We start from the raw sequence: 23,999 nt of genomic DNA, 5'->3' as shown, positions 1-23,999 counted from the left end.
AACATCAGGAATAACCTTCTGGTTGAAAGAGCTGTTTGTCAGTGGAGTGGTCTCCCTTGGGAGGTGGTGGACTCTCCTTGGAGGTTTCTAAGCAGAGGTTGCATGACCATCTGTCATGGATGCTTTTGTTGAGGTTCCTGCATTGCAGGGGGTTGGATTGGATGACCCTCAGGGTCCCTCCCAACTCTACAAATCTATGATAAAGTGTTAGTCAGCAGCTGCCGCCGATCCTGCTGCTGAACTGCGTTCAGAGGAGGGGAAAAGAAAAAAGGAGAGTGCTTCTGGGCATGCAGGTCACCTTAAAAGACCACCACATTAGTGCTGCGTGGCGGAGCGGGCGCTAAGAAGCTTGTACAGATACAACCGGCCCTTTGAGGGTGACCAAACTGCTGATGCGGCCCCCGATGAATTTGAGTTTGACACCCCTGGCCTAGACATTTCTCAGGCAGTGTGAGGAACCAGATTCAAAATGGTGTCAGTTTGAGAATAACATCAGATAACAGTTTAGTCATTGAAACAAGTGCCAGAATAAGACATCAATAAGCACAGCAGCTGGCTAACTGTTTATGCTTTTAGGACCAACTTTCTCAATCAAAAGCACAGACAAAAGGTAGAAGTGTATGGTGCTTTTTCAGTTCACTGAAGAAAATGATTTAAATGCTGCTGCCAGATTTCTCAGAGGAACAAATAATGCTGCCAATACTGTTTATACCAAAATGTATGATATAGGATGGGGAACAGTAAACCTCATACTTCCGAGATTTCTTGTATTTTCTCCAAGAAGCAAAAAGTAAATTTCCACCCTACTCCTCACATACAGAACTGCAGATTGACTGATTTTATGATGGGGGTGGTTTGTTTTCTTTCTTCCGTTTTTCTTTGCTGAAGTGTTAGGTATTGATCACTTTGGGAGACATAATACAGAACTTCATGGATCAATGGCCCAATCCGATATTGTATCCTATGGATTTATGCGTCTTTCACGTTATCACTTTGCCTCGTAAGATTTAGTGTGTCATTTGGATAGGTACAAGTAGGTTGTTTGATAATTTATAATGCAGTCCAGGTAGGGTGGAAGTAGGATATGAATCATGATGGTTTCCCCAAGTACTGGAATACATCTAAGAGAGGCACAAGAATTGCTTTCCACCAGGTCAGGGGTGGGCAGATTTGGGAAGGTGGGCTTTATAAATATATGTAATTGTATTTAATACAACCCAGCGAGGGTGAAAATAATAAAAATATACAATTTAAAACAAATAAAAGAAGAAAAATCTGTACAATGATAAGAAATAAAGAAATAGAACAATGCCAAGTAAAGATTTATAATTAAAAAATGTAAGGAGGGAGACATTATAAAGATTATAGGATTATAAATGTGTGGAAAGGGTGTCTCTTATAATACTCTGTCTCTTATAATACTAGAACCTGGGGCCATCTAATGAAGCTGAATGTTGGAAGTTTAAGGATATATATACTGTGTGTGTGTGTGTGTGTGTGTGTGTGTGTATGTGTGTGTGTGTGACCTTCACACATCACACCATTAAACTGTGGAATTCACTCCTGCAATATGTTCTGTTGGCCTCCAAGTTAAATGGCTTTACAAGAGGATTAGACGAATTGATGGAAGATCACTGCAAAAGTTAGACCAAGTGTGGAGATTATTGTAGCTGTAAGAAATATGGTTTATTCACCTATTTAAACCTTCAGTCTGCATGGCGGGAGTCCAGATCTTACAGCATGGTCATTTCAAGAGGGGCTTGTGCCCCACAGCAGTGCAGCCATAGAATCCAAGACATCTCTCCCAGCCATCCTTCAGCCATCCTGCCCAAGATGAATCCCAGTCTTTGTTCTTCCCTCTTTTTCTTCCCAGCACATCTTGCTCAAAACTTGTCTGTCAAACACACACCCTATCACATTGGCAACATCTGTCTACCCAGGCCAAAGGATTCCTCTCAGAGGACCTATCAACCCCTTCTGTCATGTTAACAGATTTGCTCTTTGTTGGACCAGCCAGGCTGGCTTGCATAAGCCAGCCAGGGATTACTTGTCTGGCACAGTTATGCAGCTTGTACTTTCATCCATATCCCAATTAATCAAAATCCTACTATTTATTAATTTATAGGGTTAGCCCGACCCCCACCCCCCACAAGAAATATATACAGGGGCGTACCCAGGATCAAAACTAGGGGGGGCAAGGGGCGGGGCCAAGGCACGGGAGGGGAGGGGCCACAAAGTGGGAATGTGGGCGGGGCTACAGAGCCCAGGTGAAATCAAAATAAACCTGAAGCGACGGCGGCGAAGGGGAGAAAACCAGCGGCCGCCTAGAGGAGAAGAGGGAAGTCTGGGGGTGGGCGGGGGGGGGGGAGAGAAGGGAACCAGGCTTGGATCGGGGCCTCCGCGGAGGTCTGGAGCAAAGCCCCGGCCTCCGCGAAGCTATCCGAGGCTCCGTTGCTGCAGCGGTCTGGCAGGCGCTGAACGACTCCCGACGTTCGGGAGACCTTTGAGCACAGCCGCGCTGTGCGCATGCGCCCTGCACGGCGGCCGCCGGAGTCCACAGCCGCGCTGTGCGCATGCGCCCCGCTTTGCGCATGTGCAAAGGTCTCCCGAACGTCGGGAACGTCAGCCCTTGCCCCCTCCCACACAGCTCGGGCGCAAGAGACTGCTGCGGGCGCCGAACTCGCGCTCCGCTGGGCTGTCCTCCGCCTCTGCCCACCAGCCCCGCCGGCAGCGCCACTCTTGCCCGCAGCTGCCCGACCGGCCCTGCCTCTAGAGTAGGGCAGCGGCCCCTCCCTGCCCCGCGGTGGGTACGCCCTTGAATATATATAACATTATGTTCTACTTCCTCTGTCTGAGGCAGTATGCCTCTGAATACCAATTGCTGAAAATTACTAGTGGGGAAAGTGATGACTCTGATCCTATTTACAGATTCCCCATGTTTGGCCACTGTGAGAACAGGATACTGGACTAGATGGACCTTTGCCCTGATATAGCCTGGGAAGAAATAAGGCCCATGTACCCATTTTTGGGGCACCCAAATACGTATGGGAATTGTGCTGGATGTGATGTGTACAGAGATCAATACCTGTTGTGGGATTATACTGCAAAAGAGGAAGTTTCCTGAAACATTCATAGAAGAGATTGCGAGGGAGTATATCAAGAAATCCATAATTATTTATTGAGTTAAAGGTAAAGGGACCCCTGACCATTAGGTCCAGTCGTGACCAACTCTGGGGTTGCGCGCTCATCTCGCATTATTGGCCGAGGGAACCGGCGTATAGCTTCCAGGTCATGTGGCCAGCATGACAAAGCCGCTTCTGGCAAACCAAAGCAGCACATGGAAACACCGTTTACCTTCCCGCTGTAGCGGTTCCTATTTATCTACTTGCACTTTGACATGCTTTCGAACTGCTAGGTTGGCAGGAGCTGGGACCAAGCAACGGGAGCTCACCCCGTCGCAGGGATTCGAACCGCCGACCTTCTGATCAGCAAGCCCTAGGCTCAGTGGTTTAACCACAGCGCCGAGTTACTATGCAACAAACCTTCAATTTTGTTAAGAATCAGCTAGAAGTAAAGCAGGTTTGTGGATTTGCATGTATGAAGTCTAGGTCACTGTGTACAGCAGTGCTTCCCTCAGAACAATTTTCTTAGCTCTGATGCATTCAAGCAATGTTGACAGGGTGTTACACCTTTACACTTTACAAGGATGGTAAAGTGGCTACGCTGGAACAAATGAGCTGTTCTGTTTTTGTTTTGGGATTGTATCATGCAGTGCATGGAAAACTGGAAGCTGGTAAGCACAATATATGTATAATGTATTGTCTATAGAAAAGCAGCATATCTTAAGATGACAGGAGGCTGGAAATCAGTTAAGACAACCTAAATTGTGGTCATATAAAAAATAAAATATCTGACAGATCATACAGAGCCAGAGACGCAATAAGTTTATTGGGTCAACAACTGATCCTATTTAAGCCAGGTTAAAGAGGTAGCTCTTTGAAATAGTACACTTGAGCCTAGATCAACCTTAACATAAATTGTAGCACATTCAGTTTGCAGAGTTCTTACTAGTAATCCCAAAGTAAAACATTGGAAATAAGCAACTGCATCGATGTTGCTGCAGAACTCAAACAGGGAAATTGGAACTGCTAAATCTATGGAGACTAATATACCGTCTAATGCAAATTGCTACATAAACTCTCCCTAGGGCCACCCCAGGAAATATTGCTGCTACAGGAAAGGAGATACATACAGAACTTTCTGGTAGTAAGAGCTGTTTGACAGTGGGATGCACTCCCTTGGATGGGGGTGGATTTTCCTTCCTTGGAGGTTTTTAAGCAGTGGCTGGATGGCCATCTGTCATGGATGCTTTAGCTGAGATTCTTGCATTGCGGGGGGTTGGCTCCTTCCAACTCTACAATTCAATGATTCTTCTGGGCAAGTTCAGCCTCCCTCTGTATTTTATGCACAGAAGGTAACTGGAATGGTGGTTGAATCTTAATACAGTACAACACTGGCGACTGGAGAACATCTTCCACTGCTGCCCACTTTGTTGCCACTTGGACAAATGTTGTGTGTATGATTCCTGCTTGAGTGCATTGCGTGCCGAGGTACCATGACATCCCCCCAATAACTCACACTTCACACAATATTTTAAGTTTAAGGTTTTTGGCATTAATTTTGGCCACAACTTTATTTAAATACAACTGAATGTGAGTGGTTGCTTAGGCATTGGTTCTTGCCAACTGTCCCCCGCCTGGGACAGATCTGACTCCCACTAGCCTAGTAGGGGAGCCAGTAGGTAAGCACCCTCTGGGAGAGATCGGGGCAGGGGCCACACCCTTGACCTCATCCCTCAGATGCTCCCCGAGGCTCATGCATGGCCCTGGCCCCTAACGGGGATAAACAGACAAACATGTAGAGCCCCAGGATTCCTTTAGAGGAATACCCCTAAAGGCAGCAGCAACCATGAGGGGCAGGCCCAACCAAAATCCATACCCCTCCACCATCCAATTGAATCAATGCCTAACCACCAACCTTACATGTTGTGACTTATTGTAGTGTAGTAGGCAAAAACCACCTGGCACCAGCCAATCAGCCAAGTGGCAAAATTCCTACCAGGTCCCTGATCCAAAACAGGTGACCTCATGAGAGGTGCAGCAAGGTCAATGCAAGACGCCTAAAATTAGAGGAGGGCGGGCGGGAGATTTGTTGCGAGCAGCAAAAGTGGAACTGAAAGCTGCTCGCAAAGCATATATGGGTAAGGCTGTCAATCATTCATTTGCTACATGCAGATTTCCCCAGCAACAGCACACATGTGGCCATCCAAACTGACTCGCCTCTCCAACCCTGGGATGTCTTGTTAACCCTTCCGCAACCCATGTTCTCCTCTTTTGGGACAACCTGCTTTGCCTGGGCTCCTTCTCTCTGCCTGTTCACAGCTGGTGTTGTGTTGGGAGAAGGTGATGAAATGAGAAACAAGGGCAGCTCAGAAGGTCTGCAAAAAGTATCACCACTACTGGAGTGCTAGCTAGTGACTGCCAGGGAATGCACCCCTGCAATAGCTAGTGGTGAAGGCAGTGACACAAATAAAGGGGGATAGAGAGAGAAAAGGGTGGGTAGGGGGACAGAAAGCCCAGACACAAGCTTAAAATTAAATAATTGTTCTTACAGTGACCGGCTGTTCAGGTGCAAATGATGCCTGATAGAGCTGATGGAATCAGCCCTGCTTCTCACCTTTCCCGCTTTTTTTCACTGAGGATCTCATTTTGAATTTCACATTTTCTTGATGAGAGAGTTGTCAGTGTAGCCTTTTCAAAATGTAATCAAATTCAATTATCGAAACACGCTTCAGTTTAACATATTGTGTTAAAACATTTCCATTTCCTCAAGAGCTTCACAGTTGGCGTTGTTTGATTGTTAATATTACAAATCTCATTAAAACAATACAGTAATGAAATAGAAGATTCTTGATCTCTTGAGAGATCAAGAGAATGCCTGTATGAACATGTGTGTCTTCAGAAGCTGGTGGAATGCCAATACAGATGGGGTTGTATTTCATCAGGGAATGTATTCCATAATACTACTGCTACCAGTGGAGGCAGTGGAAGACAGGCGTGCCTGGCATGCTCTGGTCCATGGGGTCATGAAGAGTCAGACATGACTAAACGACTAAACAACAACCAGTGGAAAAGCTTGCCTCTGCATTTTCAGAAGCCAATAATAATCAGACTGTGGCAAGGCTAATTGGGTTTAATTTGCATGCCTTACTGGGCAGTGGAGGAGGACATACTAACATTCACCATTGATTATCGCCACGTCAGTGCCATCCACCCTGTTAGGAACCCCATGGCCTGGACATTAACCACATTGCACAACTATGATGTCCAAGGCTTCTACCTAACTAACAGGTAGCCCTACAGCAACAGTTCACAAAACCTGCAGCAGAGGATGTAAAAAAAGAAGTGCATAAGAAAACTACATTGCAGCATCAGGAGAACACCTGAAAGAGCTTTGAGTATTTATTTAAAGCAGAAACGTTTTATTTGCAGTTTGATGAATTATGTATTATAAACAGCTTCTGAGAAAAGCAAGGTAAAATGCTCTAAATAAAGAAATGCACATAAATCATTCCTGTTTTAGGCTCACTCTGCTACCACACAGTGGCAGAGATGGCAACACTAGGAGACAGGACGCAGGTGGTAGGACAAGTTCAAAGACGGCATGATATATATTACAAGTCTAGTGCAAATTTACTACGGTTATACTGGGTATGTCTGATAGCAAAGGTGGAGTTTTTGAATGTCCTCTTCTCTTTTATTGTAAGGTAAACATGATTCAGAACAAAATCCATTGAGAAGACCTTGCACTGTCTTGAAATGTGGGACTTTCATAATTCTTTTGGGATTACTGTATTGTTTCATTTTCATTATAAGGGAAATGGCCACGATTATACACATCTCAGGTATGTTATTCTAACTCTCTTCCTTCATGTTTGTTTCAGCATTTCTTCACAGCGTGTCCATTTGAAAACAGATGAAAACAGATTTGGGTAGGTGGTCCTGGCAAAGGGCAAGGCAGCTACACTTGCCCAATGACATTGTGTATACCAAGATCACACTAATCACTTCCTTCTTCATTCAATTGGGGCATAGACTCATAGAGTTGGAAGGGACCCCAAGGATCATCTAGTCCAACACCCTGCAATGCAGCTAAAGCATCCATTTTACTATTGGACTGTAACAATGTTATATATTGTATAAATAAGGTTTCATGACCTTTAAAGCCAGCTCAGAATCCAATAAATGACATCAATCCTGGATCTGTCCATGGTGCTGTTTATTGGCACATATACTGGACTTCCATAATCATCTATACAATTTTATTTTTACACACAGAGACTGAATTCTCCAATCCTTACATATTTACCATATTTTAAGAAGCTAGTAAGAAAAGCTAGCTTGCATGGTGAGAGGCTCTGTCTCTGAGCAAGGCCAGTTTTGTTGTGCTTGATCATACATTTTTGCTGCAAAAATATCCACATTTCCTTACGGAAGTGAGGGATTTGGGGAGGGTGTGATTCCATTTCCCTAAGGTATACAACCACTTCCTCAAGATGTTATTAAAGAGTGTAGGACCTTGTGAAGATATCATGTTGATGGGAATGAAGTTTTAATGTATATGGTATAACAACAACAAAACTTTATTACGGTCAAAGACCAGAGAACAAGTTAAGGCAATCCATAAATCAAATATAAAATTAGAAGTTTGAATTGATATGGTATAAAGCAATGTACTTTATACATTTGAAAGTTTTCATGCTAGCTCAATGAAAGGGTGATTTAACTAGGACTGGGGCCTTAACAGACAGCTCTGAAGACAAGGTGGTGGTGGAATACTCAGTACAGTGGAACCTCGGTTTATGAACACCTCGGTTTCTGAATTTTCGGTTTACGAACGCCGCGGACCCATCTGGAAAGGATTAATTCACTTTCCATTACTTTCAATGGGAAAGTTTATGAACGCTTCAGTTTATGAACAGACTTCCAGAACCAATTACACCCATGCTTCGGGTTAAGTACGCTTCAGGCTGAGTATTCCGCAGACCCGTCTGGAACAGATTAATCCACTTTCCATTACTTTCAATGGGAAAGTTCGCTTCAGTTTATGAACAGACTTCTGGAACCAATTGTGTTCATAAACCGACGTACCACTGTATGCAAAAGAGGGGTTGAAGCTATGCATATTTTGATTGGTGTGGAGTTTTCAGCCAGACAGCATGATTGGCTGGGGCTGGCCTAGTGGAGGCAGACAGACGGACAGATAGAGCCAGATGCTGGCCAGCAGGAGCATTCAAGGAGTTTGAGCATTGAGATTAAGCAGGGGAAAAGGAGCCAGACAGAAGTGGACTGGGGAATATGAAAGAAGAAGGTTAAGTAGTTTGGTGGCTGAGGATTAGCTGAAGATAGCCAAATCACTTGGCTCAGACTAAAGAGACAAGGAGAAAATCTGTTGTGACAAACTCCCCCACAAAAATGAGTAGTGGGGCAACATGACTGAGTCAGTGTGGTGTGTTTTTTAACCGTAGTCACTCCCTGTCTACAACAAATGAAAATTATGAGTTTCTCTATATGTGGTAGCATATATTATGAATCCTCAGCAAGGACACTTGATATTGGGGGTTCCTGTGACAACTCACTGTATTTTTCTGTCTATAAGATGCCCTCATGTATAAGATGCCCCTTATTTTTGGGGACTCAGATCTAAGAAAATGGGAGGAGATGTATCCGTGTATAAGACGCCCCCTAATTTTTGACATTATTTTAAAAGAAATAAACCTAGTCTTATACATGGAAAAATATGGTATTCCCTGAACTCATTATCAATGAAAGCTGAGACATGATGGAAAATGAAAACTGTATTTTTATTAACAAACACTCCATGAGGGAAAAAGCTGGAGTGTTTCAGTATTAATGACACAAACTTATTTTCTTTCAGAAGCACTTTTACTTCTAATTCTTTGCTATTCATTGGCTATAAGCTGTTGGTAGTAAAAGTGACAGTAGTAGGTTTCCCAGTTTTAGAACGGCTGGGATGGTTCTACAGTGGTCATGTTACATTCTCTGTTAAAACCTGAAAAACTACTTATTCAATTAACAACAACAACAACAACAACAACAACTTGTATCTATTCATGACCTTCAATCGGATTCCCAGGGCAGCTTACATAAACATGGAATAACATGTTTCAAAAATGTGGCATACAATAAAAGCAACAGCAACTGTGGATATATAAAAGCAGCAGAAAATAATTTGGCAGAGATTTGCCTGGAGAGATGGTTTAGTATATATAGCTTTAAAAAAAAAAAAAGTCCCATATGCTCAGAGAATTTGTGCCTGTTCATTGGGGGAGAGAGGAAGCTCAGAGCTCTTATTTTTTTAGATGTCCCTTTTATGAAGAGGCACATAGTGAGACCATTGATCCCCTGCTGTGAGGCTTGCCGACCTCCTGGAAAAGCAAAAATTTGATCTTCTCCTGTTAGGCAAAGATCAAAAGACAACCTGGATGGTCACCATATTCTGTGTACAGATCTGTAGGCACAGACCATCCCCCGATCCAAACTAGTTCGTCAAGAAAATCCCCAAATTCGGTCCCTTGGGTGATTCTGGGTCAGGTCTCTGTGGTAGCTTATCTCAAAGTTTTTAGTGTCTATAAGCTTATCACATTTATAAATTTTAAATTTACTGTTGTTCAATGTTTTAAATGTTTGTGTTCCTTTTGGGATTGCACCCCCAAGTGTGTTTTATATGCTGGTCTCCGACCGCAATAAATTATCTATCTATATATAGCAAGGAGTTAGGAAAGAGCCAGGGAGCGTCACATAAAAACAAACAGGTAAGATTTATTTATTTAAAATTATTTGCAACTCACTGTTCCTCCCTAATGAGATAAGGGCAACATACAGTAACATAATGCTATAAAATACAAACAAACAATAGAAAATCCAGTTAATGTTTGGAAGGAAGGTTCTCTGGGTGCAGTTGTAAATGTTCAGAAGCAGGGAGTGATGATAAACCAAGAATGCTTTGATGGTGTTTCCTGCTTGGCAGGGGGTTGGACTGGATGGCCCTTGTGGTTTCTTCCAACTCTATGATTCTATGATTCTATAATATTTTTTAATTCTTCATTGTTCCATCTAATTCTGCAGGGCTAACAGTACAATCCTAATATTGTCTACTCCGAAGTGTTATGAATTCAGTGGGGTTTATCCCAAGGTAGCATTGCCATCTTTACTATGCAGTGGGGTGAGGATAGACTATATTATTAGAACTAATTCTGTTTAGGAATGAGAAAGTATGGAACGAAAGAAAGAAAGAAAATGTCATATGAAATTAAATCAAAGCAATTATCTCTTTCTTAATGGGTATTCTAGGATCTGAAAATCTTTAAAAGATGAGCTGATGCTATCTACAAACACTGTTCAAAAATCATGGAGGCTGCAAGTTAACTTTCCTGCCTTAACTTGCACAATATCTTTGCAATCGAGGGACATAGCGGCTGGACTCTTGCCGAAGGAGTGTGACTGCCCAGCCGCCAGATGACAAATGTGGTATTTCTAAGAGCACAAATTAACATCTCTGTGAGCAAAACACAATAGATAGAAATCTGATGTGGAAGAAAAACAATAAATGAAAAGGGAAGGCAATACAGTTGTGGGAGGAAAAAAAAAGTTTGCTGGTAGGAAAATGATGCAGGGGATATGGGGTACCATGGTCCTGACTAAGGATGGGCAATCTGCTGGTCTATGACCATAATAAAGATATTATTATTATTATTATTATTATTATTATTATTATTATTATTATTACTTTTTATTAATTTTATATAAACAAAAACAAAACACAACATTATATATATATTCTGTCCCTCCATCCTCCCTCCCCCCACCAGTCCACTTCTGCCACCAGTAGGACCAGTAGGCGTTGAGAGCCAAAGGGGTCCATTGAGAGCCAAAGGGGTCCTCCCCCCTCCTCCACTCCCAGCCCCCCCCCCCGCCACCAGGAGGCCAGGTGCAGAAGAGTAGCATGGTTTGGATTTCCCCCAGCTAATCCTTGAACAGACACATATAACACAAACAAATAAATTTTCCAATTCTTATATCTTAACATTGTACTTGTGGGTTCCTCGAATCTCTTCTTCTTGGTCTTCTTAATTTCTTCACATAATTATGGCGGATTTTCTAATCTTAACTAAAATATTTTCCTTCAAATATTCACTTTATCCTCCTCCTTCTTCGTGCCCCCTCCCCACGGGTCCCCTCCTGCCACGAGAGGAACCCGTGAGGTGCGGCCTTCCAAAGGAGATACATTTTTGTGTCTGAGTTTCCCTCCACCCCCTCGTCCCCCCTCAGAGCACCCCCTGCCACCAGGTGCTTCCGAGTAAAGAGAGGAAGAAAGGTGGCTCTCTGCCCAGACACCTATCAAAACACAAGCATTTAATACAAATCTAAAATTCTTTTCCCCAGCCATTCTTCTTTCTCCCTCCAGAAAACTCCATTTTTATATATACTCCTTTCTCTAATCTGGATCTTAACAATTTGCTTTTACTCACCCACCTTCCCCCCTCCCCCGGTACCTTTCCCCCAATCGGGTCAGCATTACCTTTAACAAGCCAAGATTTCAGAAACCATTGTTCATTCAGCCTAAATATCTCTTAACTAAAATTTTCACCCCACCCCACATCTTTCCCATTTCCAAATCCAGGCCTCTGTCCCCCCCTCCTTCTGCCTTTCCTTTCCCTCTGTTACATATCTCCAAATTTCAGTCCCTCCAGGGATCTTCTTTTCTTGAATCTTCATTTCATTTTGTTGCTCCTTGGTCTCATCTTCTTTCTTTCCAAGTCCTTGTTGTACATCCTCCAGAACCTGTTTTTTGTAATCCAACTCAGTTTTAGCAATATCAATTTCTTGCTCTTTAATCTTAAACTGGCTTTCAGCATTGTCCTCTAAGTCCTGATCTTGAACCAAAGTCTCTGTACATGTTGAGCTGGTGTGTTGCAGTCTCTTGTGAATATCTTTCAAAATTCCCAAATAGTTCAACACTGCCTCCTGGAAGTTTGGTGAATACATTGTTTTCATTCCTTCTTTTAACCACAAGCAGGCAGGAGATTAGGGGACAAAGCACACTGGAAATTTCCATTCACCACATGCTCTCCTCCATCTTGGCTGATCCTTCCATTGTCTTTAACTTCTCCACATATAAACCATATCATAAGTTCAAATGCTTTACCTTTAACATATTCATGTAGCAAATTAAGCTTTCAGAAACTCTTTGTAATTTTTTCTTATCTTTTGACAGCTTTGACAGCTGTCAAAGCTCTTTCCCCCTTTGCACTCTTGCTGTTCCTCAAGGGGTGCCGGCTCCGGGGCTTGGGAAGGGGTAAAAAGTCTTTCTTTCTCTTGGGTTGCAAATACAAATAAATTTCCTTTCGGCTTTGGAATATTTAATGCGCCTCTTAATTAGCCATTAGGAAGAGATCGACTTCCGTTTTTTGGAATCTCTCCCTGTTTTCCAAGTTAATATTTTAAAGTCCAAATGGAGATTTCACTTACTTTATGGAAATCTTTATTTTCTTGGAAGAATCCGCCGCTTGCAGGCTAAGGACTCGGAGCTTCGCTTCAAGGAGGTAAGATGATTCCCAAAATGGCTCCCGCGACTCCACTCCGCTGGCTCTCGATCGCTCTACTGAGCTCTCGGGCAGCGGAGGAATCGCGTCTGGAGCTTCAGCTGGGCAGCTATGCCAACCGGGATGCTCTTCCCGGTGTTTTTGCGGGGAGTCTGCTCGCTCTGCGGACTCCCCCCCCCCCCGCAATGCCAGGGACTTCAGAGCGCGAAGTCCCTGCGTCCTATTCCGCCAGCGCGACGGACCGGAAGCCTATTATTATTATTATTATTATTATCATTATTAGGATGGGCAAATCTGTTGATTTTGGTTTCTGTCTGCTTCTCATTTCTTCCAGTCCTTAGTGCAGTTCTCCTCATTTCCAAATCAGTTTGTGATTATTATTATTATTATTATTATTATTATTATTATTACTATTATTTCGTTCTCATGAAAATTTATCAACATTTTAGCGCTCAAGTATCACATTATTGTGTGTGTTTGCTTAATATACATCTTTCTGCAAGAGATTTGGCCTAATATAATGGATTGCTATTTGTTATGTTTTGAGGCACACTTAAGTCCTAGTAAATGCATTTTTGTTCACATTCCTTGGGCAGGTTCACCTTTAAATGTTCCAAATTTCTGCTCTATTTCTAGTCCTTAATCTGATCTTCATGGTAATTGTGGATGCTTGTGTTTAGTTAAAAAGAAAAACAAAGAGATGGGGAATTCTGAGAATAAAATTAAAAGATGGATTTCAAAGTGACACCTAGTTTGGCCTAACAGCCAATATTTTGAAGGTTTTTTAATATATATTTTAAACATATTACAAATGCCACATACATAGCTGGTAAATTGTGCCAATGAGCAGAATTAAAAGGGCAGAAATTTGAATTTCTAAAGGTGTTCTAATGTTCCAGCTCCCTCTTCCCTTCCCCCCCCAAAAAAAAACCTCAGGAAATTTCTTCCTGTTTCATATCAAGGGAGAGAGAAAATTATGTATTTTTTGTGCTATTTGTGTTAGTAAACCATCCTGTGATCCTCAGATGAAGGGCAGTGTAGAAATGTTAATAATAATAATAATAATAATAATAATAATAATAATAATAATAAGTGAGGAACATGGGCAAAAAGTGTTCAACTTTTAGCACAGAACTATTGCCTGAAAACCTATCGCTGCTTTGTACTGAGAAATGTAGAAACTGCTAAACAGCATAGAACAAAGTATCTCCTGTGCATAAATGACAGACATCAAATTCCTCTATTTTATCCCATAAATCTACCACTAACACATCCATTTCTGTCCCCAGAGTAGCAGCAGTGCTGCAGTTATGGAAAATGGCTTTTGTCTGTGACATTACCCATTTGACAGTTCCATTTGATCTCCTGGTTCTGTCAAGCCCAACTTCTTTCTGGAGCCGACAAACTTACCTGTAGAATCTTATTGTAATTGAAGAACAATTTCATCTATATTAACTGCTTCCTAAAAAGCTCACCACATACTAATCTGGCACATGTTTATGGTGAGGAGGATCACAATATGAGATGACCCAACGGTTCATTGATCATTTATATAAATGTTCCCTAAGTCTCTGAAATATGCCCTAGACACTTGCAGTGATTTGTTACAGTTTATAACTGTGTTGACTTTGAAACAGAAAGCTTGGCTCACAAGTTTTTTTTTTTTTTCAAATGTCAACATCTCTGCCAGGAAGATGAACATGAATTGATATCACTGCATTACCTCATGGTCCGCACTGCCTCATTCCACTGCCACTTTGGGTAGTGGAAATAAAAATTTGCCTCACCACAGTTCCTCCTACACCATGGAAATAACAAAGCAAACTAACACTGAAAAGCACTTTAAACCTCATTTTTATCACATTTCTCATTTATGGACACAGGAGCAAACAATCTGTTCTTGAAAGCCCATGCTCTACACACCAGTCCATAAGTCTGCCTACCCATTCCCCCACCCCCAATATAGGAATAAATGAAACTGCTTTATACCAAAGGTCCTTCTACCTCACAATATTTGGGTGAGGAAGCAGTGGTCCTCCAGATATTGCTGGGCCGTAGTTCCCATCATCTCTAACCATTGGCCATCCTGGCTGGGCCTGATGAGCGAAGTCCAATATCTGGTGGCTTCAACTTCTGGTCTCCAGTGACTGCTGGTAGCTCTCCAAGGTTTCCGACAGGGTTCTTCCCAAATGCTCTCAAAAGGTGTTAGACATTTGAGATCTGGGTGGCTGTTGATTTTTTATTTGCAATATTGCCAGGGTACCAAAATGTTTGTCAGACATGACAATGCTTTGGTGCTTATCAGTTGTGATTCTCTTTGTTGGTCTGTGACGGAGATATTACTTCTGTTATTCTCCAATAAGTAAGAATGAAGCTTTCAGAAGCCAAAGCCTAAGCTATTCAATATTGAGTGTGTTCATTACTAACAAGTGCATTAACATGTGAAATAGAAACATTTGGGGAGCATGAAACACAGCACTAAGGAGATTGCTCCTCAGCACAAGCATTTCTGTTTGCTGGATGGAACAATCTCATGTCTATTTCCCCCATGCTGTTCTGGGGGGTAGCCTTTACCCCTCCGCCCCCTGGCCATTTTGGGGTGGCTTGGGGGGCACAGGGTGAGGAGAGAAGGAAAGCACTATTGCACTAGCAGAAATCATTCTTCAGGCTTCTGCAAATGAGATCCATTTGTTGAATCCAGCCCATTTTGTTCTAATATACTCATTTCCCATGCATTCTGCCAGTTCTGAGAACTGCGTTGCAAAATACAGAAAAAGGCAGTGACTTTCTGATCCACGTATCCAAAAGGAACAAATTAGGTCAGATTGCTTTCAAATATGGACTGGACAAAATTTCCCATCCTATCTGTAAATTCCATCTTAATTTTTTGGATTTTTAAAAAATAGAAATCATGTTCCTGAGCATCCAGCCCCGGTGACATGTCAGCCGGACAGCCAAATAAGAGTTCTGCTCTGATGCTAATGTGAGCCCATCAGGGAAGAGAGCCTGGCAATGGGAGTGTGCTGGGCAGATAATACACCATAAAAACCAGAGGGATAAAACACCTTGCAGCCGCTGCTTATGATTTCCCAATAAAGTCAGACAGAAGGGATGGGAATGAGAAAAGGGCGCACTTGCAAGGCAGTCATTCTTGCTTTCAGCACCCTTTTATGGCTTTTCAACAGGCCACAAAAGGGCATTCCTCTAGAATATGAATCAGATATAGTCAAGGCTTCAGACAGTAATAGTAACCAGCACCAGACCTCCCTCTTTGGGCCCTAATAGCTTTTTCCACCTCAGTAACCTCTCCTGGTAAACAATGCAAGTGATTTTAAACAGCATTTCCCTTCTCTCCCTTTGATTATTATCCCAAGGGGGAGGAGGGTCTTGAGTAACTGTCAAAGATTTAGCAGCCATAAAGCAACATCCTATCCCCTCCCTTTCCCCTGCTCCCTCTTTGGATTCACTTCACAAACACCATGGCTTGGGTTTCTGTGAGGAATACATGATTGACACAGAACCGGAAAGAGTAAAAAGGGGAATTTTAAAGCTTGGGTATTCTCTCCCCTAAGTACATCTCTCAGACACACAGGGCGATGATATTAGTTGGGGTGGGGAGAGGCATTTTATCACTGTCTCCGGAGAAAGTGTAGAAAAGCCCATTTGATTTATGCCACACCAGCCTGTTCCAAATCATCGCCCTTCAAACGCCTTCAATTGAATGCATTTGCAATCTAGATACAGGCTTTCCCAGGGCAAAAGAATATATCCCAATGTATCTTCCCTCCACTATCACTTGTTCAGAGTACTTGAATGATGGATACTTGTCAGTCAAATGTCTTTGAAACGTCTAGCAGCAGAGCATTTATGCCTGCCCCTGTGATTCCCATGGCTACAAATCAGCTCTGAGGTTGTGAACTGGTACAGCGTGCATACAGAGCAATGGCATTTGTTGCTTTCTCAGCATTAATCTGCTCCAGGATCTGTAAAGGATTACAATGGTAGGGGTAGCAGCCCATGTACATACTCTTTACAGTGGATTGGTTCAGATCATTTTTTATTATTATTTTGCCACCATTTACATAAAGTTTGGCAAAACCTAATGGGGAAATCTGCTCTTTTGCTATTAATAGAAGCCTTTCAGAGAAAGGTTCTGCTTGTGTGGCTTCTCCTGTTCCTGGGCAGTGTGAGAAGAGGAGAGCATGATTTTGCAGCTGTAAAGGGCAGAGAAAACCACACTGGCTCAGCTCATTGGCATCCCTGATTCAATTCCCCCCCCCCCGAATACTTAGATTATGTGTATCAACTTGAAAGTACTTGGGGTGGGGAGTAGAATATAATTTGCTTATTTTTATGTCACCTTCCACATGAAAATGTTATATTTACAATGTACGTTATATAAGAAGTGGTTCTAACTTGTTCTAACTTGTTGATCCAACTGGATTGTATATAAAAGAAAATAATATTATTATTATTTTGATTAAGGAGATTTCTGCAGGGTGAGAATCCAATCAGTTTATTTCTACTAACTGAACAGGGAAGAATAATAATATTGAAAACAGAAATTGAAGAAGGAAGGAATTATGTCTACGTAGATTAATTAGAACTCATTTTTTTGCACAAAATCTTATTGATATTATTTTTCTGTATGGACACTGGCACAGGGTTGACCTTACAACTAGTCCCAGGAAGCACTTTGTATGCAGCATATTTAATGCAGTACTGGATAAGAAATAGATTTCTCTCTTAGCAATATCTAGCTGATGTACTCAGGTACAAGAAGATGTGAATTTAGGGCAGATCTGGATAATGTAGAGTTAATAGTCAAGGAAATCCAGTAGCACATACATTTTTTTCTGGGGTGTTTTTTTTCTGAATTAGCTCAACTTTATTTCACCATGGGGAAAGTGCTTTGAGGTGGCATGGAACCAGCACAACAAAGCTTTCTATTTAGCTGGCAGATAAATGGCATTCTGTGACCTTTGAAGGTACCTAAGGAATAAGGAGAAGGTCTGGCTTCTCCATTTGCAAAAAGTTCTTGGAAGAGATTGCTAGTGCTAAAAAAGGAGCAATAGGTTGCTAGAGCTGCTCATAGGGTGGAAGAGCTCAGGAGCCAAAGCTCACAAGTTGGCAGTCACATTTTTTTTACAAATTGAAATGGAATTAACTGGATAGTTTGCAGTGTGAAGTGTTTTACTGCCCCTTCCGCTCATAAAATTAAGTGATATCAATAAATGTTATTTTAATCCAAAGGAACATCACGAAGGAAAGCTTGGCCCATGGAAATTGAAGAGGGCACCTAAATGATCCAGGAGATGAAGCAGGTCCCTTCTTTGGAAAGGTTGTAGCATTTCATACTTTTTAGTTTACAGAATAGATTAAGAGGTGACAATATAAAAGTACATAATATCATGCTTGGCATGGAAAAATGGATAAATAAATGTTTTTACTCCTCTCTCATAACTCTAGAACTCATGGCCATCAAAAAAGCTGGTATTTGATAGATTCGAGAAAGATAAAATTACCTCTTCACAGAGCACACATTTAAGCTACGGAATTTGCTCCTGGACAAAGCAGCGGTGGCCACTGTCATGGAGTCAGCTCTGCCTGCTGAACTGCAGCCTGAAGGGGGAGACGGCGGAGTGACGCCACATGCAGCTGATCGACCTTCAAGGACTCAGAGGAGAAGGCACTGACAGGGCCGTCTTAAGGGTATCCAGCGCCGTGGTGCAAAAATTTCTCCAGCATCCCCCCTTTCCCTCCGGCCTGCGTGACTCCCGGCTCCGAGTCAGACAGAGTGCAGGGATGGGAACTCACCTCCGGGAGGGATCACCTGCTGTGCCCTGGCCACAACAAGGAAGGATGGGCAGTGGGCAGCCTCAAACCCCGGGCTTGCTCAGGATCCCAAGGATGGGAAGGAGGTTGGCTCTCCCCCCCCCCCCACGGAGCCAGCAGGGAGAGCTCCGGACTGCCAGAGGGCTTACAAAGGCCCTCCTGCAGTCCGGAGCCCTCCCACCGGCAGTGGAGGCCAGATGGGTGCCACGGAGCCTTCCCGCCAGCAGGGATGACCCTGGCACTGTGTTTCATTGGTAGAGCTGCTGCCATGTGGCGTTGCCTCTACCAATGAAACGCAGCGCCGTTATGAGGGATGACCCTGGTGCTGCAGGGCGGAACAGGGTCCTAGTGCCTGCTCCGTCTCGCTTACCTCCCTGCTCTCCCCTGAGCAGCACAGCTGGCGGGTGTGCAGGAGGGAAAAGGGAGGCCACCGCGCAGCTCCCGCACTTGCTGGGGTGCCCTTGAGCGCCAGTAGACCCAATGGGCAAGATGGGCCTGGGCACTGATGAGAACCAGCTGGCTTCAGCCTTTTTCAGCAGAGCTTCCAGCAGCAGTCAGATGCTGGTAACAACACTTGTAGATTCTGGCCCTACCTTGTTGCTTCCTGCTCGTCTTGACCCTTGACCCCATAATCATTGGATTCCCTGACCCCTGGACCATCTGACCATGTGGATTGCTGCTCGCCCAATCCTAGGACTGGGCCTGACTTCAGATGTTGAACGCCCCAGAGACTTTTCAGGCTCGCTGGCCTCCTAGCCCACTGAGCTCTGCACGTTGTTGCTCAGCCTGAGACTATGATAGCTGCCAGCTTGGATGCTGTTAAAAGAGAATTAGACAAATTCAAGGATGACAGAGTTATCAATGGCTGCTAGACCTGGTGGCTGTTCTCTGCCTCCATGGTCAGAAGCAGTCATGCTTCTGAATACCAGTGTCTGGAAACTGCAAGATGGGAGCACGTTGTTCTGCTCAGGTCTTGTTTGTGGGCTTCCCAAAGGCATCTGGTGAGTCACTGGCTTGATGTGGGATGCAGGACTAGATGGGCCATTGACCGTATCCAGCAGACTCTTCTTATGTTAATTGCTGAGGGGAGTGGAAAGATATATGCACCTGAAATAGTTTACATTACAGAGGGACATAATGCTTTATTTTCTGGTGCTGAGTTAAAAACATAGAATCCATCATCAGAAGTGTGGAATGTCAGCAAATGATAAGAAAGGCATATCTATTATCCTTGCCTTTCAAAGTTCTAATTTTGTTCTAGTGACATTTTTATGCACGGACTGTTTTACTACATTTTCTTGCACACCCACTTCCTAGAGAAAAGGCCTATAGTAAAACTTAATGGGAACTACTAAAACAGACTAATGAGCTCACAGGTTTGGGGAATATGCTATTCAGATACCAGCTGGATCCCTCCACAGCAAGCTCAAAGTTTACTAACACTTGGACACCAGTTCACAAAAGTGTGCCTTTCTTACTGTTTAAATGGCAAAAATCTCATTTGCCTTTTCCTTCTTTTTGGTGGGTGCTAATTAAATTGGTTATTCTGACAGAAAAGAGAGCCAGCTAATGTTGACTCATCTGCCAGGGTATCCTGCAGCTTTTTGCTTTCTCTACTCTAACAAAGTACAGTACAAAACCAGAAACTCAACAATCACAATGTAGTTATTGAACGAGTTGTCAAATTTCAGAATTACACACACAAAGGCAACTCATTAGGTGCCTTCTGCTGTAGTAAATAACTTGCTGGCTGAATTAGCTATGCACTGCATGTTTCAGGGAATGAGCCTGACATCTCCTTCCTTCCAACTTCTCTGTAGGAGCACAGGATTGTTTTTCTCATTGGATTTGGTCTCTGTGAGCATCTCCTGAAGGAGCTGACAGCTTTAAACTGCCTTTCAAGGGTCTAAAGTAGAGGGGGTGGGGAACACAATGGTGTCATCTCTGCAACAAATGAGGAAGCGCCACCAGTCCTTTAAACCATCAAAGAAAGAAGGCTATGGGGATGGAGGGGGGGACTGGAAGCCCCCCTAGTATTAAAAGGTTAGGGAGACTCTGTGAGTCTTTAGGAGTTAATGATGTCATGTCAACAAATCTACCTTACATGTAAGGAGTCAGGAGTGACTTGCTGGGTGGAGCCCCTACACTAGCTTCCTCCTTTCTTTTAGGAGAAACGAAGTTTGGAAATGAGTATTTTTCACACCAAAAGAAGTCTAGAATTTATTTTTATTTATTTTTTACAGGAAAAGCTTAAAAACATTTAAATGCAAGTATTCATTCAAATTAAAGGAATAAAAAGAGAGAGAATCTGTATCCAATTGCACATCTTAATTCATGGAAGGCCCGTTGTCCCAATGGGAGCTTTCACAAATGAAAGGGAGAGGGAAGTGACTTCTTGCAAATCCTTCCTTTCTCCTGCAGCATCCCCACCCACCCCAGGCTCATGCCACTTCCCTAAAAATTCCAAAGGATCTCCAAATCCTCTGGAGCAGATTGGAGAAAAGCAGAACCATCCCTTTCCTGCCATTTATGGAACCGTTTTCTGGATCAAAGTGCCTTCTGTGAGTGGGATGACACCACTGGACACACAACCAGTAGAGAGATGCTGTGTAATAATCTCATTTGATATGACTTCTTCCAGGTTGCCAAAGATGCGTCACACAAGCACTTTACAGCAGAACCATGCAAAGAATGCAGTTCATTCCTCTGGAGTAATTTCTGATTGGGTCTTTTATTTCCTTGTAGCCCAATGGCCCTAATAGCCCTCCAGCAGGATTTTTGCATCTAATGTACTCTTGAAAATTGCTATTTGTTTTGGTTGTTCACTTGCACAGATTTAGAATTTCTCAGGAGGGCCCAGAACCTTGTGAGATCAGCTTCTATATCTCCTTTACAGCCTGATTAAATTGTCTTCGCATGCCATGTTTTCTAATTCTATTCTCATTCAAAGTGCTGTTATTTGAATGCTATCTAATTTGTCCGATGCCATTTATATAATGCAAGGGCCATTATTTGGAAGAGAATTACTTACATCCAGCTTATTAAAGACTCATTCGGTTGCATATATACCATTTCCCTCTAGGTTTCCCTGTGTGGTTATTAGCCATAACTGGTCTTTTCTGGTGTAAACAACACCACATATAAAGAATGATCTGATTTCCAACTTGTGCATTCCAATTTGTTTCTCTTATTCCATCTAATTCTTTTTAATGGCTTTCCCTAACAGCTTATGTAAACATAAATACTAACCTTTTGAAAACATTTTATGGACTCCCATTAATTCCTGAAAGCCTTTTCGACAGTACACACACCAGAGAGGTACATTGTGCTCTCTGTTCACCGGCACAAATAATACCACAGAGCACCTTCATTTTAAGAGGGTTTTGTTAGCCATAATCTACTCGTAACAACTTGTTAACAAGTTGCTGAGTGGTGCGGTAGTTGGGGTGAAACCCAGTGCTATCATTCTGCTCACATAATGGCTTTGGATCCAGCAAAGCAGTCTGCTGGTGGAAAAGAAGAGTAGGCGATTTTCTCCAATGTGCTGTTCACTCTCTCATGCCCGCAACACTCTGGATGAGATTTTGGGGCATGTGGATAGTTGTAGTGGCAAGAGGGACAAATGGGTGACAATTGCCTCCCTTTCTTTGACATTAGCGAGCTCCTTTGCTGTATCAAAAAAATAAAAAATACATTCACAGTTGGAATGAGAACACTGGATTTCAACCCACACAATAACCAGTGTGATGTCTTCGGGACAGTCACTATCACTCAGTTTAATTTACCCCCACAGAGTGAGGTGCTGACCTTTAAAGCCTTAAACAGCCTCAGTCCAGTATACCTGAAGGAGCGTCTCCACCCCAATCATTCAGCCCGGACACTGAGGTCCAGCTCTGACGGCCTTCTGGTGGTTCCCTCACTGTGAGAAGTGAAGTTGCAGAGAACCAGGCAGAGGGCCTTTTTGGTAGTGGCACCCTGTGGACTGCCCTCCCACCAGATGTCAAGGAAATAAACAACTATCTAACTTTTAGAAGACATCTGAAGGCAGCCCTGTATAGGGAAGTTTTTAATGTTTTTTTTATCGTGTTTTTAATATTCTGTTGGGAGCCGCCCAGAGTGGCTGGGGAGGCCTAGCCAGATGGGTGGGGTCAAAGTAATTATTATTATTATTGGAATGGTATGAACCATATATACTGCCTTGTATTCCTAGGAAGAAAGGTGAAATATAAATGTAAATATTTTATGAAGTGTCAAGAAAACAGGTTAAACAAGTAAAGCATTGCTAAGCAAGAAGAGTAAGGTTAAGCAACAGGATAAAGAAAGAGAGAGAACAGGTTAAAAAAGCAGTTCAAGTTGGACTAGATTTCAAATTCCTGGTACTATCTTCGAATTTACAGGTGCCAAGTGCTTGACATTTTTCCAGACCAGTAACCGCAGTGGCTTTAACTAAGTGTCTGGAGGGCAGGAAACCTTGACTGACAACATTCATTATTATAATTGCTATATTGACAGCGGCAATCAAAGTGGTAAGAGCTGAAAAAGAACACAATTGCTGCTAGAGAATTTACTAAGGTAAATGAAGTCTAGGATAGACATGAATGTAAATCATATTTCAACAAGGCAGATCTGTAAAGTTTTCTGTGATTTTCCCCAACTAGTGTCATTACATCAAGGTGTAATAATATAGCTTGATGTAATGATACTAGTTGGGGGAAATATACATCCTGTCATATTGGCACACAAAATACCAAGAATTCAATACGGAAAGATCCTATGTGAATTTCTAATCGAGAACATGTCTACTTAAGTAAATAGCCAGGGAATATTTCAAACATCTGGATGCTCAGAGCTCTAGATAAGTAAAGGGGCTGTTTGTACGGGTGAAGAGGTTCATAGTGAGGACACTCTGTGACTTAGATTAACAGGAGGATTTGGATAATCAAGATTTAGATAACAGGGTTTCATTAAATTTAGTAGATTGTGTACAGGAATCACTTAATCTATACTCAACAAAGGCAGTCCATGATGGAACACCAACCGTATTTTTTTAAAAAGAAACTTTGAAATGAGATAGAAAAAGTGAGGCAATTCTAAAACATGCTGCAAACTTCTTGCAAAAAGCCCAGTAGGGGGAATGTAGTTTGAGACTTTGATTTAAAAATTGTTTTTGAGGTATTGACTGGCAGCCTAATTATTTATATGCAGCTTTTTAAAAATCAAGCTACTACTATTAGATATTAGGTGCACGCTGAGTATGGAATTTGATATGTTGAATATGGAATTTTCTATAGCAAAATCAGATTTTATCTCAGACATGTAAGATTCCATTGCAAACAGTTTTAGGGGAAGGAATCATTGCTAAGACAGACTTCTGCAATCTGAGTTGGCTGGAGCTGATGGGAATTGAAGTCCAAAACTTCTGGAGGGCACCAGGTTTGAAAAAAGATGAGCTAAGAAGTAGCTGAGGAAAATAAACCTC

The sequence above is a fragment of the Zootoca vivipara genome, chromosome 1 (assembly GCF_963506605.1).
Source record: "Zootoca vivipara chromosome 1, rZooViv1.1, whole genome shotgun sequence".
Classification (NCBI taxonomy): domain Eukaryota; kingdom Metazoa; phylum Chordata; class Lepidosauria; order Squamata; family Lacertidae; genus Zootoca; species Zootoca vivipara.
Note: the sequence above shows the minus strand (reverse complement) of the source record.